The sequence below is a fragment of the Camelus bactrianus genome, chromosome 8, assembly GCF_048773025.1.
Source record: "Camelus bactrianus isolate YW-2024 breed Bactrian camel chromosome 8, ASM4877302v1, whole genome shotgun sequence".
In the NCBI taxonomy this organism is placed as follows: domain Eukaryota; kingdom Metazoa; phylum Chordata; class Mammalia; order Artiodactyla; family Camelidae; genus Camelus; species Camelus bactrianus.
Genome location: NC_133546.1, coordinates 26,941,672 through 26,960,330, shown reverse-complemented (window position 1 = coordinate 26,960,330; position 18,659 = coordinate 26,941,672). Strand labels below are relative to the sequence as shown.

General features: G+C 35.2%; 1 protein-coding gene across 16 annotated transcripts in view; it reads left to right on the top strand.

Moving 5' to 3' along the window:
• The window catches only part of EYA4 (EYA transcriptional coactivator and phosphatase 4), a 281,779-nt gene that overhangs the window by 98,699 nt on the left and 164,421 nt on the right, over positions 1 to 18,659 (top strand). The gene's annotated exons all lie outside the window — the stretch shown is intronic.

Sequence of the window (18,659 nt, the reverse complement as noted above, 5' to 3'; positions counted from 1 at the left end):
GTGTGTGCGCGCACATGCATGTTTATTCTTCTAGAGGTATGTCTGATATAATCCCAGTAAACATTGGGCCAAACATAACCACTTCCTCAGCAGTTTTAATGATGTTGTAAAATTCTGTGATGCGTTTAGGTCATTTTCTCGGCCAGATAGACAGTGTGCTCACGCTGCATGACTATTATCATGAATTACAAAAGCCAGGAGAGTAGGGCAAAGGGAGGCTCAACGCCTTGGTGAAGATACTTGTCTAGGTGAGTGACAGAGTTCAGATTAGAAGTGACTCCAAAGCCCATATTCCCATGGAATAGAAGCACCAGAAGACATAGCCACAGGCATGCAGTGTTGAAGGGACTTTACAGAATGAGCTCCTCACTTTGCACATAAAGAAAGCGGGATCCTGATAATGGAATGACTTGCCACAGCCAGTAACGGGCAAAGCCAGTAGTACTGTCATCTGTGCCTCTCACTTCTGTTACCCTGAGTGGCTTTAATTTGATCAGCTATTTTTCCAGGTGAAAAGTATATTCTCCAAGGGGAAAAACAAATACTTCTTTTACTCTCTCGGTGTTTCTGAGCCACTTAGTTTTATTGTGGAGCTTTATTGAAAATGAAATCTTTAATTTGAAAACCAGACTTGTATCTTTCAGTTATGTTGTGTGTTTAAGGATTTTGAAAATTAACATATTTGGATTGTCTTGTTTGTTGCCTGTGAGTTTATAATGTTTAACATTTAAAAGAAAGACCCTGATACTGTAGCTATGTTTAAGTAGTTATGTCTAGAAATCAAATATAAGGGGTAAAATATGCCTTATTTATAACCCACATAAATTTAAATCGTAAAAACTCAACTGGACACAGATCCTCAGTAGAAACTTAAAAAAAAAAAGTATCACATGTATTTAATCCACACTTTCCAATCACAGCAACAAAGCAGGGAATGATTTATGCACAAGAAAAGCATTTCTTATTATTTTTGTAGTGGGGCATTTACTGCACACACAGTAAGTGTTAGAACCAAAACAAATATACAGTTGGGACATTGTGTTTAAATTATCTTCTGTCATGTACTATATAAACCAACAATAGTTTGAAATGTATTTAAACTACCATCTGGGACAAAGCAAAAGCTGTTCCAGGATCCAGCACATGATGAATGTGAGCTGAGTTTCATTAGAAGCCTCCTAGCACGTCCCTGCATCCTGAATCATTTCTTCCATGGTTTGAAAGAATTCCAACATCCGTCCCAGCTCCCAGAGGTTTTGAGTGTTTTTAATAGATCATGACATTTTTTTTTTCTGGCCTCATAAAGAACTAAATCAATGAAGTTAAACATTACTGCGTTTAAGTTTCCTTTTAGTCCAGAGAGATGAAGTTCAGGCTTGTGTCTTTTGAAAGCTTCAGCAGAACGTCTCTTCTAAGGAGAAGAGTTCTCACTGGGATTTGGCAGTTTGAAAGGAGCCATCTTCCTTTTATGGTTGACTCACATAAATTAAGAACCTGTTGTCATAATAACAGGTAGGTATTTAATCAGGTACCTATTAAGGGCTGTGGGCTGAATGCATTTCGGACCTTAACACTAATCTTGCATTCTGACCCAGCTCGGAAGGGCTCTGAAGTCTGTTTTCTTTTTAAGACACTGTTTTTGCTCCATTTTCCCTGTATAATGACAACGGCGTAAATAGTGATCTCATTACTGAGCCCTTACTATATACCACGCATAATCTAATTTACTTATGACAACAGTCCTATGAAGTAGATACATTTGTAATCACCATTATTTTACCTATGAGGATGCTGAGAACCTGTAAACTGCAAAACTTGCCTAAGGTTATGTGGTTAGTAAGCACTAGCCTTCTGGTTTAAATCTTCACAACAGGACAGGCATCAGCTCCATTTTCATGGGTGACAGAGGCAAGATCAGAGGAGTTAAGCAACTCTCCCAAATCACAAATCTAATAGGTGGAAAAAGGAGGAGTTGAATCCAGGACTTCCAATTTCAATTTCAATCATTTTAAAGTAAAATAAGTTGTCTCATTTTCAATAATTTTTGAATTTTTGTACATAGAAACTTTAACACACCTATTTAAAATAAATCCAATGTGTAATTTTAAAATAATTTTTTATTCAGAGGAATTTAAAAAATTTTTTAATCTAAATTGAATCAGAGAAGGGGAGAGGGTATATAGCACAGTGGTAGAGTGCATGCTTAGCATGCACGAGGTCTGGTTCAATCCCAAGTACCTCCAATAAACAAACAAACAAACAAACAAACAAACCTAATTACCTCCCTTTGCCAAAAAAATAAAAAATAAAAATAAAAAATAAATTGAATCAGAGAGGATGCAAGATCATAATTGTGTATATGATTTTCCATCGCTACTAAATTAAGTTGTCCTAGAATATTGTGTTCGTCCTTTAAGACAAAATATAGCAAAAATAACATGCACACAAAAGCATTTTTAGTGTTATGTTTGGTTAGACTTAAGTATAGTATTGTTATGATATCCAGTATCATAAAGATTCTTTAGTAGTTATGCTAAAATATTTATCTTTGGTTTTATTAAAACAATATTCTTGTATAGGCAGTGAGAAAAAAATCACCAAACTCTGGAAATCAAAGATTTAAATTGAGATTTAATGGAGATACTACACTTGTTTTCAGTGTACAGATTTCAGTATATTAGAGTTTAAGTGGAATCTGATATTGGTTGCATGATGATAATCCAGAAGTGCAGTGATTTCAGACAGACCAAAACCTTCGAATTTAATAAAAGGATTTAAAAATAAACTAGGCAAAAATACTCTTTAAATATTTAAATTTTAAATTAGATAGTAATATCTTTATGTATGTGAGCAGATGTGATAGAAAAACATAGTTTTTTTTTCCCATTAATTTTTTCTGTTTTAAAGCCCTGTAGACATTTTCAAACAAGTCTTTATTCCCTGTTCTGATTAAGGTCATCCTACTCCACAATGCTTAGGAGTGGTTTTTATTAATTTACTATTAATCTTAACATTCTGGCATTCTTTCCTCCATAGAAGTCTAATAGAACCATTTGCCACAGAAAGATAATGTTCTAACAGGCCTATTTGCTTTGAAACCATATCTCTTTTTCTGGTTTGAAACTTGTCCATCTTTACATTTTCTGGCACATGGGTAGCCAAGGGTGGTTAGCCTGTGGAGAGAAGACTGCAGGACCAAATCCTGTGGTAACATGACCTTTGAGGTGAGAGCTTCGCCTTATTCTTCTGGTTATGAGACAGTATCCTCTGTTGATGAAGAAAGTAGCAGAGAGAAGGTTCTGGGGATTGGTTAGCAGACTAGGAAAAAAGATATCTGACAAAGCCTCTGTAATTTGCTGCTAATTAGCAAGTCACACAGAATCTTCCTTTGGTGTGAGGTTTTGTGATGATTGGGTGAGGAGGCATTGTTTTCATACCAGTAGCCTCAGGGGTCACACAGAAAATAAGGAGGTACATTCTACTTGTTTGGCAGTTTAAAGTGGAAAGCCTGTGTGAAAACATTGCGCTGTGTTTTGATAATTTCTACTTTATAGGACCTTCAGAAGTGTCTGCTTCCAGAAGGGAAAAAGCTTTTTTCTTAGCAGAATATCTGGGGGGAGGATATAGCTCAGTGGTAGAGTACATGCTTAGCATGCACGAGGTCCTGGGTTCGACCCCCAGTACCATTAGATAAGTAGATAAATAAACCTAATTGTCTCCCTCCAAAAAAGAACGCTTATATTGTCTTATTTCTCAACTATCTATTGTCTCATTCTGACTTGAAAACAATTTAACTTCACTGTATATATAAATGTTTCTGATTCTGGATAATTCTGCATTTATCCCCTGTCACTGTTATTACAGCACATAGCTCCTTTTCTTGCTCTGCCGTCTGTTAGTTGTTAGTATATAATTTTAACATAGTATGCTGGGATATGACTTTGGTCAGTTTGAATTTTAATATTTTTAATCCAACTTTGATTAAGTGAACCATTAATTATAATTGTGAGCAAATTTGCAGCACAAAATTGACTTAGGAAATGATTATCCAGCACTTGGTGATGATAGTTTTCTGAGGATTTACCAACTTGGATATGGCGCTAAGGTTTGTTTAACGGCATTTCCATTGGTTTCAAGACTTCAGTGACTTTCAACCATATTTTGGAGTCCTGAGGGAAGATAAATAGGAAAACTTTGAAAAGAATCATGAAGGGTTAGGGTTAGCATCGTAGATTATAACAAAGTTGTGTGATTTTAGGTGTCTAGCGTTTAGCCAGATTCAAAATCCAAAGATAGATTCTTGAATATTAAAGTGTTAGAATTTTTTAAAAACTGTATGAGTAGCATCACTTTTGTAGGAAACGACTATGATTTTAATCTTTTTAAACTTTTTTTTATATTGAATTTCTAGAGGGTCATCTATATTTTTATTTTTTTTAATTGAAGTACAGTTGATTTATAATTTATGTTGGTTTCTGGTGTACAACATAGTGATTCAGTTATACATACATACCTATTCTTTTTCATATTCTTTTTCATTATAGGTTATTACAAGATGTTGAATGTAGTTCCTTGTGCTGTACATTTGTTGTTTATCTATATGTTATTATTTTAAATTTCCATTTGGTAGAATCTTTCTTTTGATGACTCTGTCATAAGAGCTCAGACGTCTTTTCTCCTTTATTTGAAATTACCCTATTTAGTTGTTTTTTTGAGTATCTCAAACTTCAAACTAAGTTTCACTGTTTTCTTCTTGCTTCTTTTCAATAGACAACCCAGTATTTGTCAAGGCCTGTCCATTTTATTGCCCAATGTGTGCCCAGGCTAATTGCATCTTTCTAGCTCTGCTGTTTTCACATTTGCCCCAGCCAGGCTGTGGTGATTTCTCTTCTGAACCATTGCCGTTGCTTTGAGCAGGTATCCCTTCCTTCCCCCTCTTTCCTGTATCCTGTCTTTATGCAATGGAAGGAGTAAATTTTTAAAAATTTAAAATTAGACCACACCCTCTTCACTCCCAGAGTCCTTCAGTAGCTTCCTGTTGCACCAGCTAAAATTCCAAATTCCTTACCATTGCCTCCAAGCTCTGTGTGATCTGCTGCCCCTAAAATGCAAATTCCATGGAGGAGTTCATTCCCATTCAGGAGTGTTTATTGAACTTGTGTACCTACAACACAGGCGCTGTGCTGTGCTGGGTACTGGGAACACAGCAATCAATTAATGAGTAAATAAGAATGAGAGAAGAAAAAGAAAAAGAAAGGAACATGTGTGGACCCTGTATGTATGGAGCTTATAGTCTAGTGGTAGAGCAAATATTAATCATCACATGCAAAAAAAAAAACCCTATTAAAGTTCAACACTGATAAATGCTATGGAGAATAAGTTCATGGTTTTATGAAAGCATGTAACACTGAAGTTGCACATGGAGGTCATGAGTGGGAATTGAGTGGAAGGATGGGTGTTTGTGTGGAGAAGGCGGGGTGAAGAAGTGTAAGGGGAGAGTGTCCCAGAAGAAGTAGTACATCACAAGCCTACGGTGGCAGAGGCAGATGACTGGAGGGCATAAAAAGTGACCGCTCTGCAGAATGTTGCGAGTCTCATTTAAGGATTTTTCTAATTGATTATATATAGGGAGGGTGAGGAAAAGGGAGGAATTAATGGGTTTTGGTTAAGTATTTAGGGGGATGTTGGCAAACATAATTAAAACATTTGGAGATGGAGTGTCGAGTTTGGTGGTACCAGTTACTTGCTCTGTGTGTGTGTGTGTGTGCGTGTGTGCGTGTGTGTGTGTGTGTGTGTGTGTGAGAGAGAGAGAGAGAGAGAGAGAGAGAGAGAGGGAGACAGAAAGAGAGGGACACCATCCTATCTTAGGCAAATCACGTAATCTGAATCACAGATCCCTCATCTTATTTGTAAAACAGACATAATAAAAATACCTAACTCGTTGTGGTGAAAGTAAGTGAAATAGTGGAAGTACCTTGAGAACTAAAAATTGATACCTACAAAGATTATTGTTGTTACTATTTCTCAGATATTTCCCTATATTCCTCAATAATAGTTTCCAGACATCCTCTATCTAGACAGCTGTTTAGATATTCTCCTCACCGAACTGGAAGAATCTGCTCAAACCTTCATCTTCACCCAAAGCAAACTGTTTCATCCTCTGTAACAGCATCTTTGCTTTCATCTTCTTTTACTGCCTCTATTAAATTTATCTTGCTTTCTTGTTTCTTTCATATCATCCTACTAATTTTTTCTTTCCATCTTGGACCAGATTTCACTTCCAGAATATGACTTTCTTCCATTCTCCTGTAGCACTGAGCCTCATGATGTCCGCTTATGTTTGCTTCATATTCTCTTATGGGAAAGAGGGGTTCAGGATTAAGTATAGAGACATTCAGTCCTTTAAGATCATTCATTTTTTATATTTATTTTCATTTTCTTTTTATCAATTAGGTTTTTTTGCTTTAATACCTTTTTTTATTCTTTATTTTTGCTTCCTTTTTAAAAGATTTAGTCTTTTATTTTTTTTTTAGCAATTGTTGGTTTGTTGTTTTGGGGACGAGGTAATTAGGTTTATTTAATTATGTATTTTAATGGCAGTACTGGGGATTGAACTCAGAAGCTCATGCATGCTAAGTATGCACTCTACCACTGAGCTATCCCCTCCTGCCCTACTTAAAACCTCTTTCAAAGCTTATGTCTAGAACATTTTATTATTTTTTTGAAGATAGAGATTGCATATTAGATTTATAGTATGTATATCTATGTATGTATAATATATGCAAGTATGTATAAATATATACGTGTGAGTATACATGGATGTGCGAGAGCTCTATTTGCTACATTTTAATTTAGGGAGAAAGAGATGCTTTCTTTCTTTTATGATGGGAGGACATTGTCATGCTTCCTCTGGAGAAGGAAAATTTGCCCCAAGTCAAGCATGTCTCCTTCCTGGGGAATGAGGAATGGCTCTCTGCCTGTGTCTGCTCTCCAGATTGCCTAGAAAAAGTTATCATATTGATGGAGATTGAATATCTATACACATTGTGTGCTTCTTACTCTGATTCATATTTAACATAAATATTAAATTATCTTTATTTTGGAAAAAAAACTTTAAAGAATCCTTTCTTTTAAATTTTGTCTCCCTATCCCAGTTGGTCTACAGTATATTTTCTAGACAATAATAGATTTAGATGCTGATCAAGTTTAATGAAATATAAAATCTGTGTGAGGTTTATTGTTGCTAATTCAATTTAAAAAATTGAACCAAATTTACTTATTCATTGCCAAAATATGGTCACCAAGATCCAGCTATTCAGATAAATTGGAATCTATATATGTTATATAATTTATTTTTTATTTTATTTTTATGAATTCCTTTTTCCATCCTTTGTTCCACAAATATCTGCAATAATTATCTGGCTTCTTCTGCTTATATATATAATTGTTAGACTGGGACTTTGCTTTCTGTCACCTTCCTTGATTGTCTCACTATATTTAACTGGCTACAAAGGAATCATATTGGAGAATGAATATGAATTATTTCTCTCTTTCCAGGAGTATCTTTCTTGCATCTTACTTTCCTGAGGGATGCCATGTGTTGACTTTGGGTAGAATGCTAACCTTTCATCTTTTCAAAATACTTTTTATGGAATTAAAAATGGCTAAATCCTAATATGTAGCTGCATTTAAAAAAACTTTCCATACTTAAAAATTCTTTTAAGTTGTATAAAGTTTATGAATTTTATGTTAGTATCTGAATAAAGTTGTCGATGGAGGCATATGTGGTTATGAGAGAAATGAAAATGTAATTATGACCAAATCGTTCATTTGATACAAATTACTTATGACTTCTGAGCTGTACTTTAAAAATTGAAAAATAGGTTGTGCATTACTGATTAATTGTTATGCTGGGAGGAAAACAGATGAGAACACTGTAAGCAGCGCAGGATATGTGTGACTGCATGTTTGTATGTAGAAACTTGTACATTATACACAAAACTTGTTAACTTCTGCAAAAGTTATCTCACGATTTCAGTTTCCTCCGTTAACTTGCATTTATTCAATTTAGAAAATCCATTTAAATATGTGCTTAAGTCAAACCTACTAATGAATTTTAGTTGGCAGAAAAACAATCTATCAGAAATGTTTCACAGTGAAATATTTTTGATTTTCAATTAGCCATGCACGCTTCTTTCCTTTAACGTGAATGATGGAAAGTTAATTATTCTTGGTGTAAATTATGTGAGAATACACATACATATTTATTTTGATTATTCTACTTTACTGAATGGATTCCTTCTCCCAAATGGTAATAAAGCACTGTTTTTCTTCCAGGCACACTGATATAACTTGCCTTCTGCATGAAAATATTTTAACTTCTCAAACCATACTACCCAACTAACAGTTCATTAATGTGGCAATATTACAATCATATTAATGTAATTATACATGATTTTTTATACATGATTTTTATTTTTATTACTATTTTCATCATCCTTAACTATTGTAACATTTTTAGCCCGTGAAGCATTTTGTTTGGTACTGTAAAGTAATCTATAGCTTTCTCCTCTCAGTAGTTGGTGATAGGGTGTTCAAACCAATTGAAATTTCTGGTTGAAGTTGGAATTCATTATGATTCAATGTCAGGATTCACCCTGTTTTCTCTACTTACCTAATAAGGTGTGCAATTTTGGGTGGTGGCTGATTTTCTAATACAGTTTTTAAAGAACATTCCATATAATCTCTTGCTTCCCACCGTTCTCCTTGGTGGAAAGGACATATCTAAGCTGAAAGGAAATCCACCTGCATGGATGGGAGCCAGTCTCCTGGAACATGCTTAATGGGGCCCCTGGACAGAAAGGATCTGTGATGACTGAAGCTGCACAGAATTTCAGTTTTCAGGCCACTACATCATTCTTGGCTTGTACAGCTGTATAGTCAAGGGAGGCTGCAGATAATATTCAGGACAGCAACCACAGAGTCTGTTTTTTATGGAATATTTTCCCAGTGCTTCTGGAAACTCATCAAGTGTTAAAACTAAGTGTTTTCTGGGAAAGTTGGAGATTTTTTTCTCCTTTTGTTGGTGATTTCAAACTTGTGGTGAGATATGTCTTTAATTGTATATAAACTGTATTTTTAACTGATAAAATTATGTTAAAAATAATTCGTAGGGAAATCACCTATACCTCAATTAAAAAAATAATTTGTGAGCCATTATTGAACAAAAAGAAAAAGGGTCCATTTTTATTTGAGATTTGGTTATCACATATTCTTAAATTCAGGAAATTTGCTGAAAATTCTCCCCCAAAGTGGTAGAAGAAGATTAATGAAAGACAAGTGCCACTGATTGAAAATTGGAAAGGTGCTGTTTATTTATAAGTGTTAGGAACAGAAGTGATGAGAGCGACTAAGCAAATTCATAGGGTCTTTAAATAGAGCTAAAAATTTAAACTGTGTCATGATATGGACAGGAAGCTTATGGAATTAAATTATGGTAAGACAAGTAATCTGTAGTAGGAAGGTACATTGATTCTCATTTTTAGTTCCTTTTGAAAGCTTTTTTCTTTTTTCCACTGCTAAGATGTGTATTATTGAAAAGCGGTTTTGCATCTTCTAGTAGAAATTCCTGTTAAAATAAAGTGGCAGCCACAGTGTGGTAATTTCTAAAACAGGGGGAGATGTAAAATCAACGGGAACAGAGTGTTTTTCGAAGTGTCAGCAGAAAGGTCTGGCTCAGTGGAGCAAGCCCTGGGACCACGCAGCACACACTCCAGAAAGCACTTCTGCTTTCCCGAAGGGCAGCCTGCAAAGCCTGGCAGGGCCCGGGGAGCGCCTTTCAGCTCCTGTCACCGTGGAGGCGGGTATGTGATTTGTATTCTTGTTGAAGAGACTGAATTCTCACTTCTGTGAACTGAAAACTCCCTAATTCTCTCAAAAGCCTGGTGGCTTTACTTTCTTCTCTGAAAATAGTTAATAGTAGTGAAGGCTTATCTAGAGATTTCTTTAATATTATAAGGTATGTAGATCAACATATAAGGAATAAATAAGCTTCATTAATTTATTCCTTTAAATTTTTAGGTATAATCCTTCTACCATGATTATGGTCTCCAAGGTAAAAATCTTACAGCCTTGAATGTACAACCATAGCCAATATAGTTCTATAATCATCTACTTAAATAGGTTTTACCGTGGATCTTAGTTAAGGTAATGGAATGCTAGAGCAGATTTCTCTGGGTAGTGAAGTTATTTGTTGGTAGATTTTTTTTAAAGGTAATTTGATAATTTAGAAAATTAATACTTAATGCTAATTGAAACATTACTTTAACCTAAATTCCACCACTGTCATTTTCTTCTTTAATTACTTTCCACTGATTTTCTACTCTACCCCTCTTTGGCCCTTCCTCACTTATGTATGGCTTTTCTTTAATACTGTGTTTTGCCTCTTACTTACCCCACAGAAACAGATACATAGGGTATTTGTCTCAATATTTTCCTCCCAAGGCATTATTTTGATGCTGCTGGTACTGCCTTCCTCTGTATTAGTATTAGTTCAAGGTACCTGTTGGTGGGAGTGAGGGCTCTGAACACTTGCCGACTGCCTGGTGATGGCCTTGCCATACTTGCCATCCTTGGCTATCCATTCAGGCCCTCTGGTACCTACCCCATGTCCAAGTGGCTTACAACATTTTCTTCTTTTGGCCTGCATATAAGCCTCAGCTTGCTTTATTCATACCACTGGGACATCACCTAAATTCCTTTTGCATTTTGAAACAAGAAAGAAAATGATGAAAAGAGACAGAAATGGGGCTAGAGGGACAGAGTCTACCCTAGGTGATTTTTTTTGGTGGGGGGGAAGCATAATTAGGTTTGTTTGTTTGTTTGTTTATGGAGGTACCGAGGATTGAACCCAGGACCTCGTGCACGCTGTGAACGCACTCTACCACTGAGCTCCACCCTCCCCTTTCCCTAAGTGATGTTATTACCGTCAAGCAGCTGCTCAAAACTGTACAGCTCCACTCATTCTCCTGGCATATCAAAAGGTCAGAAGGCTCTGGGACCTTAAGAAATAGAAATACTCATAGATAACTCATTTTAATAGTTTTAATAGCCAATAACTACCAAATAACAAGTGTCTACAGATCTTCATGACCCTCCAGAGAATCTCAACTTCATGGAACATATCCAGTCATCAGTGCTGGGAAAGCTTGGGGATCAAAGTAATTATATGATTTTATTATTAACAATTTGTATATGTATTAATAATAATGGTGTATTTCTGGTTTTATGTTGGAATTATCCTAATTTAACAGATTTCTAAGTTTGTGTTTATTATTTTTATACCACTATTTGGGATAAATGTGCTTAGATTAGTAAACAAAAATAATTATAAATAATACATATTCAGTGATCTGGAGTCAAACTGTTCTTAAGTATATGAGATAAAAGAGAATGATATCTTCTCCTCATTTTGTCACTCCTAGTCCCTAGGTTGGTATCTACAAATAGTTTGGTGTGTATCCATCTGAATTTTTATATAACCATTCTGCCTCACCCTTAATCATCTATCCATCCATCCATGTATCATTTATCTCTTATACAAATGTGACCACACAATTTATCTTGTAATGACGCTTGCTCTTTTTCTTGCAGTTTCAAAAATAATTATATACTTTTGTGGAAATTAACTTGTATTTGTCGATCTACAGTTCAGGGCGATGATGTCCTCCTAGTGCTTTGTTTCTTAGCCTGTGGTTGTTCAATTAGAATTGCTTTTTCTGAAGCATGACGCTTTGTGAAAATTTTAAGTTTGGTTTGTGCTAAGTGTTGGAACCTTCTGTGGGTGCGACTGGTTATTATTTGCTGGTTCCACTGAACATAGAACTAATGGGGAAGATTTGAGTAGAATTGTCACAAATTTAGAAACAGAATTTTAGAGCTGAGTGTGCTTTGGTGATTGTTTAGAATCTGATGTAAAGATTTTTCTGGCAGTGAATAAACTTAGAGAAAACTGTGGTTTGTCTGTGGAGGTGAGCAACACCTAACGGCTTGCCTCCGCTTGTCCTAGTTATTTTCACATCCTAGTTCCTGTGGCGGCGGTGTGTTCGTCTTCATGCCTTCTCTGTCCTTCTTATCTGATAGAACTTGCACTTGGTTTATTCTGTTTCCGGGTGCTCTTTTTATTCTGCTGTTCATATGTTCCAGTTCAAAAGTAAATGTTATTTTCACCATCCAGAGTCTCCTGAACTAATTTAGCTACTTACGCAGCTTTAACTGCCCTTTTAAACGCCCAGCAGACTTGAACACATCCTATACCACTGCACCACTGTGGATTCCGCTTACAGATGTCATTTGTGCTTACTTTTACCTGTTACTGAGCTCTCATTTTGTCTGAGTGTTTCTCATTTGGGGTTTCCCTGGAAGTCCTGGACTGCACTTTCTGCTTTCTTCTTTCACTTGCTTTGGCACCATTCAGTTTTGTTTTGTTTTTTTCTAATGCAGTCAACACTGTATTAATGTGATCATCTGAGCATAAAATATCATTTTTCTAAAGTCCGTATGAATCTGTGGAGTTGTGTCCAAGCATGAGTCTATTACAGGAGGCCACATCTAAAGCGTTTTCTCTTACCATACTTGCTGCAAGCAGCTCTAAGGCTATGCCATCTAGTCTGCACTCTTCTGAGGGAGTCCAGTGCATAATGAAACCCTGTCCACTCTCCCTGTCTTCTGCCTCTCCTGCCAGATTTTAGACCCCAGGAAGCCTCTCTTCACAGCTCTTGGGTGGGGTTTTTTTTATTCTCAGGGATTTTCTTAACTCGTTGAGGATATCCAGATGGTAATATCTTTCAAATGGTGAAGAATTTCAGATCTAGAGACAAGTAGAGAATGGGGCTTCTGTACTTAGATGTAGCAGTCAGAACTTAGATACACTCAATTGCCATGAAGCTAGATGAATAAAATTCTCCCTTTAAGTTTCTGCATCTGTTATTTTTCTTTTTTACTTTGTGACTCAGTTTTTACTTTGTGTATTTTGAGCTGATGCCGTGTGTGCATACAAGTTCATAATTACTCTATCTTCTTGATAGATTTTTCCCTTTTTCACTGGACATTGTCCTTTTTTATCCCTGTTAATTTTTTTTTTGACTTAAAATTTATTTTTTCACATCGACATTACTGTAACAGTTTTCTTTTCAGTTGGTATTTGTTCAGTGTTCCTCTTTCCATCCCCATGTTCTCATTTCTAAAACAGTTGTTTTGTATGGTTTTGTTTTAGGGGTGTCTCGAGCAGAATATGCTTGATTTCTCTAGTTTTAGATAGCTCTAATAATTCCTGTCTTTGAATTAGGAATTTTATTGTTTCCATATATTGTATTTGCAGGTATATTTATACTTATTTATATTATCTTTCTTTGAGTTTCCTATCACCATTCTTTTCTTTTCACTCCCTTTTACCCCTGCCTGCTCTCTACTGGATTGTTAAAGCTTTCTGTATTTTGTTTTATTTTTCTCTGCTTATTTGAAAGCTATACGTTGCAGTTATACTCCTTTAGGGATTCTTTTACTTTTTAAATATACTTAAATTATTGTACGTTTTAAAGTCTGACGTTAATCTGTATTTATTTCCTCTTCCTGAGCATACCTTGGCATGTGGATAATTCTCGTTAATTTTGACTCAAATTTCAGTATTAATTTTTTTGTAGTGGATTATAATTAGTTATTATTTTACAGTAAACAGTTAATTAAATTTACAGTATAGGTTTCTCTTTTATTCTGTTGCATCCTTACTGGCTGTTTTTCTAAGTACTAATGTACATCCTTAAGTAATTGATTCAGTGACGATCTAAGGGTGGCTTTTAAAAAAATTTCATTTTTGAACAATAATTTAGTTGGGTATAAAATTCTAAATTAACATTTATTTTCTCCTTAGCACTTTAAAGATGTTATCATATTATCTTCTGCCTGGAGTACAGTAAAAAAAATTTTTTTTTAAATAAATGAATGACATCTATAGTTGCTGATAAGGAACTCCTGTTATTCTAATGATTGCTCCTTTGTTAGTAATCTGCCCTTTCTTTTTATCTCCAGTGACTTTCGATACTTACTAATCTTGTTTGCAGTTTTATTATGTTATATCTAGGTATAGACTTAACTTTGTTTATCCTGTATTATATTCAAAGTAAATTATTGATTTGAGAAATTATGTAACTTTTTGAAAATTCTTAACTTTTATATCTCCAAATATTTTTAATCTATAATCTTTATCTTATTTATAACTTATTTATCTTTATCTGTAAAAGATATTTATAACCTCTTTTCTGCAACTCCTGTCAGATATATGGTGGATCCTCCCATTGCTCTGCAATATCTGTTTATTTCAACAAAAATTTTAAATTTCCTTTTCAGTATTTTTAATTTGTAGTATTTACATGTTCTGCTTTTTGAAAAGTTCTGTGAGTTGCTGTTTGCAAAAGTTTTTTTTCCCCCTCAACATCCTTCCACAATGAGATGAAATCGGGTGTGAGGGAGGCAGTCGAACCTCATAGTTTCAATTAGTGAACCTGGATGTGGTCCCTGATCTTGTGATGCTCAGGAACCTAATTCCCACCTGCTTCTAGACAGAAGCCTGTAGGCTCATGGCTTCTGCCTCCCTTACCACTTTTCCATTTTTTGCTTAAAGATATTTGTCATATTAAAAAAAAAAAAAAACTTCAGTATAGCTTTATGACTTTATATTTTCTCACTGTATTTACCATTGTTATGTTTTTGAGCCAAAGGAGGTATGTCAGTGATTAAGTGTATGGAAGCATCTTGATTGGAAGTTGAGACTAGCCTTGGGTGATTATCACTGACAAAAAGTAGGAGTAGGCCTTGGTTATTTAGACTGAGTGGTTGTATCATTTATTATTTAAATGGAGACACTTTTGTGAGTAGGAAAAGGCATTTCTAGTTAGTAATATAGGACAGTAAGTAAACTAGGTAACCAGGAAAATAAAGTTGTCTAATCATTGTGCTATAAGAGACTATTCTCCTTTAATTTTTTACATATGTATATATTTGTGACTCAGTATCATAGACAGTCTTTCCACCCAGAATTACAAGATGGCTTTTCCTGCAAGAAACACATGACTAGTATATAATTGTAAAGTCCAGAAGACTTTGAAAATTTGGAGTACAAGGCTGTTGAGAAGGAAGAGTGGTTAACGAGTAAACATGAAACTAATTTTATTCATTAATTTATTTAGCAGATGCTAAAAATTCCCTCTTTAGAATATTTGTAATATTGCATCTCCTGTTAGTCAAGGCTAATTTCTGAAGGAAGATACCCAGGAATGTCAGTAGCAGGAGCTGATTCTGAGACAAAGTTGCACTCACTTTTATATGATGCATATTATATGGTGTGACTATGTCTTGGCTATATAGCATACTATTGCCAATGAATCTTGTGCATGGACATATATAAAAGAAATTCAGAAGCAGTATGCCTTGCAAATACTGAATAAATACTGAATGAACCAGTATACAGAACTTTAATTAAAATGAATAGCATAAGATGATCATATTTTACAAACACATTTTAGACATTCTATGCCTTATAGAAATTTGTACGTGTACTGCACACGCCTGCTGCTAACTGATGAAATATGACAGATTGATCTCTAATTAATCTGCTGTCTTTGAGGGCCTATGAGTCTAGTGATTGTTTCTAAATATAATTATTATCCATCAAGGCAAAATGCATTTTCATTCCCTATATCTATATCTATATGTCAATACAAAATGTGTGTGTGTGTGAATCAAAACCCCATGATAAATACAGACTTTACATTTTTCTGCTCATTGGCACATCTTCCCCAAGCCACCATAATTCTTGTTTTTTTCTTTTTAGAATAAGCTCATGCTGCCATCATGTTGGTCAGGTAGGATAGCCATCTCATCTTTTGTTTGCTGGAGAGTTTCAATTATTTAATAAGTGCAAGTAATTAAGACATTAAGAATTAAAGTGGCTCCGAGGAGAGCTCTGAGACTCTGAGCTTCAGAATGTTGCCTTGGTTTCTAAGTTTGCATTTCAACAAAAGTGAAAGGTCCTGCTACTCGGTCTTTCCTTTTTTTTTTTTTTTTTTTTAAATAAGATGCAGTGTGTTGACAATTTCATCTGAACTAGAGACTGAAAAATTATATAAATTTCTGTTAATAGGATCAGTGATAAAATCCAAAGACAGTGCTTTCATTTCTTAACTAAAATTGGAATTATTAGCATTCCCAAATGGCACAGTGTTAATATGCGTTTTGTGCATATGTAATAACTTAGTAGTTGATAATGTGGTTCTGAGTGGAAGCAAGAAGTATTATGTGCACGTGCACGTGCCTCTGTGTGTGTGTGTGTGAGAGAGAGAGAGAGAGAGGAAGTAGGAGAACAAGGGGGACAAGGAATAGGAGTGAATGTATCAGGGGCCAGTACTTTCAAAGCCTTGTTTTCCATAGACAAAAATAATAATATTATCACTTTAAAAATGCTTGCTAGTCTCCCCTCAAGTTATAAGGCACACATCAGGAAGAGGTGGTACAAACACAGGTTCTTAATATTGATCTGCAGGAAGCTCCTTGATGTAGTATCTGGATATATCTGGATGGCCACTTGTTATTTCTCAGATAATAGAAGGACTCTTTTGGGTTAAAGCTCATCCATTAATTTTTAAAGAAATTCCCACCTCCATCTGAGCAAGTTCAGATATTATTGATTTGTTTTTATAATTTTGAAAATCAACTCCTCCAGTTTTCAAAGACAACTTGAAAATTGGATACCAGTTCATGTATAATTCATATAACCTCTCCATTGCTATCAGAGTTTTTTGTAGCTTCATATTAGAAACATAGTTAAAATTCTTAAATTTGGAGAAGTGTATTATTTGTTATACAGTGCATCTCTTCACATGACAGGAAATTTATACTGTATTCTACCCCCCAAATAATTTTAAGCAATGTCTGTAGTTAGTTTTGTTTACAGTAACATTTCAACTTCTATAATTTTGAAGAAAACATAAGAAATTTGAAATCTTTGAAGATTTTAAAATTCTGGGGTTTTAAAAAATTTTTTCCTTTTTTGGTGAGAGAAGTGTCAATTCTTGATTCACTAACTCTTCAAGTATTCAATTACTTTAGAAGTGTTTCATGCAGTGGCAGTTACTATTTTGGTTTCATGAATTATTTTTTCTTTTTATGTGAAATAAATGTACAAAATCCTTCCACTGTGTATGTGAAGTGTTGGGAAAATAGGAGTTTCCTGTGAAAGGGAAAAAAATAGAACACCAATGCCAGGTTTTTTTTCTGGTCCAAGCTGGATCCCAGCATATTTCAGGGCACATAGTAAGTTTTGGGTAAATACTTCTGGAATGAAAGATTGCATGAAACTTCTTGAATAAGGATTTTAATAATAATAAATTAAAAGAAGATTCTTTCTACACTGGGAATTGACACAGCATTGTAAACTGACTATACTTCAATTTAAAAAAAAGCACAAAAAATTCTTTTATTAGAAAATAAGCCAATGTTTCAAAAAAAATCAAATTAAAAAATCTTTTAAGTTTTGCAACTTTTTTCCTGGAAACTTACAGAGCATACTTTAATAATTAAAATTTTTTAAAAATTTTATTTATTTTGTGGGGGGAGACAATTAGGTTTACTTATTTATTTTTAGAGGAGGTACTGTGGATCGAACCCAGAACCTTGTGTATGCTAAGCATGTGCTTTACCACTTGAGCTCTACCCTCCCCGCCAATAATTATTTTGACGGAGGCAGTCTAATCTCTGAAAGCTTGCTGACACAATTCTAGCAGGCCACATTAGCTCACCAGGTAAAGTGTCCATTGTGGCAAGAGGGAATTGATTTCATAAAAATGAGCAGAATGGGTGAATGCAGCATGTGCATATAAGCAGGTAGAAGTGGGAGTTGTACAGGGAGATGGTTGTGATCCCAAGAAGAAAGAATCCATACAATCTTATGGAAGGTAATTGTTGATGAAGTGGGGAAAAAACAGACAGAACTGAGATAGCATACCTTATTGGTGTGGACCATTTTTTCATGCTCAGAATAACTGTTGTTTCTATCCACATCTGTGTGATCCGTCTTATCAGTGTGGGTTAGCTGTAAAAGTTGACTTTATGATTTTTTATGATCTGTTCATTCAAATCTTACAATTCTAAATTTTCATTCTTTGCATTTATCTGCATGTATAAATTTGCACCTAGAAAGACTGGTATTTCTCTCAGGCAGAGGTCAGCAGACTTTTTCTGTAAAGAGCCAGATGGTAAATGTTTTAGGCTTTGTGGCCACATCATCCTGGTTGCAGTTGACTCAGTCCTCCACTGCAGGAGAAAGCAGTCATTGGCAATGGTAAAGGGTGTGGCTGTTCTCTTTCTGTTGGCTCAGCTGTAGAAAAACAGGCAGTATGTTCACCGACCTCGAACCCGCCCCTGACTCCCTTCCCTCCAGCAGCCATTAACTTCACACGTGATGAGTTGAACCTTCTCTATCATCACCCACCTGCCTTATAGTTAGCTCTGTTGTAATGCAGCATCTTCAGGTACCTGTTTGGTGGTCTGCCTCTTTGCCTCTTACGCTTTATAGACCCTTTCCTAGGAAGGCCTTGAGGGAACTTCCA